The sequence below is a fragment of the Cynocephalus volans genome, chromosome 4, assembly GCF_027409185.1.
Source record: "Cynocephalus volans isolate mCynVol1 chromosome 4, mCynVol1.pri, whole genome shotgun sequence".
NCBI lineage: Eukaryota > Metazoa > Chordata > Mammalia > Dermoptera > Cynocephalidae > Cynocephalus > Cynocephalus volans.
In genome coordinates, this window is record NC_084463.1 from 107,148,135 (window position 1) to 107,150,721 (window position 2,587).

Consider the following 2,587-nt stretch of genomic DNA (forward strand, 5'->3'; position numbering starts at 1 on the left):
ACAGCTCCCCCATATATGGTTAAATTGGCTATAGCAGTAGTTTGGAAGTCTACAGATTTTTAAAAAGTTTGCAGTATCAGAACTTCCTGGGATAAAAATCGTTGATATTCTCTCACAAGATATTGGGGGAATGTAGCTTATTGACATCTTTTAGGATTTCAAGATTTGTGGATGGCTATGGATAATGTTGGCAGGAGATGTCTGGCAAGGAGCTGTGGAGTTTTGAGCCAAAGGGTAATATCCCTGGATAAAAATGGATTGGTTCACTAATAAGGCAATTTAAATGAAGACCTTGTTCACTAGTAAATATTTTTCAGTATAGGAGCCAATAGACCATTATAAGGTAAGCAAACTGCAGCCACAGAGAATAAGCTGGGGCAAGATTACAATAGACCAAACTGAAAACATTCACAGACATGCTAGGGTACCTGTACATCCTTTGCTAGTGTCTCAGACTAGAGATGGCTCAGGAACAAACCTGTTAAAGATGTTCTGCCATTTTAGAATGTCTCCATCCCCTTGAATATATGTGAACACAAAGATCACCGCCTCTGAGAGGCTCTATTTTCCCAGTACTTTTCTAAATGCCTCTTTTACATCCCTGTTCCTTAGACTATAAATGAATGGGTTCATCATGGATGTTATGACCGAGTAGAACACTGAGATCACCTTATCCCCCTCATTCATTTTCTTTGAATTTGGCTGCATGTAGGTAAATATTGTTGATCCATAGAAGAAAGTGGCAGCAATGAAATGGGAACCACGGGTAGCGAAGACCTTGAGCCTCCCCTCTCTTGACTTCATTTGAACTACAGTGGAGATAATATTCCAGTAGGAGAAAAGGATGAGAGAGACAGGACCTAGGAGGATTACCACACCCATTGCAAAGATGGCCATTTCTGTGCTATAGGTATCTTCTGAAGCCAGCTTCAGGAGGGCAGGAGGTTCACAAAAATAATGATTAATTACATTGTGTCCCTTGTATGGGAGATGTAAAGTGAATATGGTATCTACTACAGATACCAATGCTCCACTGGCCCATGACCCTGCAACCAGCTGGACACAAATCCTCTGGGTCATGAGCGTGGAGTAATGCAGGGGCTTGCAGACAGCCACATAGCGGTCATAGGACATCACTGTTAGAAGTGAACTCTCTGTACACCCCACTACTAGGAAAAATAACCATCTGAATTGAGCACCTCATAAAGGAAATGGTCTTTCGCATGACCAGCAAATGGAATAGCATCTGGGGAACAATAATTGTGGAGAAACAGAGATCAGTAAATGACAAGTTTTCAAGGAAGAAGTACATTGGTGTGTGAAGTCTAGAGTCACCATGAATTAGAAGTATGATGAGCAGATTACCAAACACAGTCAGCAAGTAGATGATGAGAAATACCACAAACAGCAGGATCTGGGTCGGATGATCCGAAGAAAGGCCCACCAAGATGAATTCAGTCAGATAGGTTTGGTTTTCTTTGCCCATTGCTGTTTATTCCTGTCTACAGATTAGTAGAAGTAGAGCAATCAAATGCTGACTCTGATGGAACACCAAGCACAGAATGTGAAGGTCTCATTGGAAGATGAAAGGTCTGTGATTTTAAAAATTCTTGCAAACATTCATGACATTTGATTTTTTAATTTTTCCATTCCTATCTTCCCATTGAAGCCATTTGGTTGGTAGGTGCAGCAGAACCAGGAATATGCCTTCTCGGTAATTTTTGGTGGCAGAATGCTATGATCCAGAAAGTCATTCTTCAACAACTGTGTGGATAATGTTAAGAAATGTCTTCATTGTAAATGTTATCTGTCTGAAGCAAAGAAAATGAATACAAATACACTGTATGAATTTGAAAAAATATATCTGATATTGGACAAAGACAACAAAAATCTACATTGGGGAAAAGACTGCCTTCAACAAGTGGTGCTGGGAAAATTGGATATCCATATGCAGAAGAAAGAGTAGGCATACATCTCTCACCGTATACTAAAATCAACTCAAAATGGGCTAAAGACTTAAGTTTAAGACCTGAAGCTGTAAAATTACTAAGAGAAAATATAGGTGAAACACTTCAGGAACTAGGTCTGGGCACGGACTTTATGAACATGAGCCTGGAAGCACAAAGAGCAAAAGAAAAAATAAACAAATGGGAATATATCGAACTAAAAAGCTTCTGCACAGCAAAGGAAACAATCAACAGAGTGAAACAACAGCCTACAGAGTGGGTGAAAATTTTTGCTAACTCTGCATCCGATAAGGGATTGATATCCATAATTACACAGTAAGAAACCAAACAACCCAACTAAAAACTGGGCAAAGGAGTTGAATAGACATTTTTCAAAGGAAGACATACAAAAGGCCAACAGGTCCATGAAAAAATGCTCAACATGACCAGTCATCAGGGAAATGCAAATTAAAACTACATTGAGATACCACCTCACCCCAGTTAGGCTGACTATAATCAAAAAGATGGCATATAACAAATGCTGGCGAAGGTGTAGAGAGAAGGGAATGCTCCTACACTGTTGGTGGGACTGTAAATTAGTACAACCATTATGAAAAACAGTATGGAGGTTTCTCAAACAA

At 39.6% G+C, this 2,587-nt stretch overlaps 1 pseudogene; it reads right to left on the reverse strand.

Annotated features, from left to right (window-relative positions):
* Positions 1-561: 561 nt before the first annotated feature.
* Positions 562-1,486, reverse strand: LOC134377011 (olfactory receptor 2D3-like; annotated as a pseudogene).
* Positions 1,487-2,587: the final 1,101 nt, after the last annotated feature.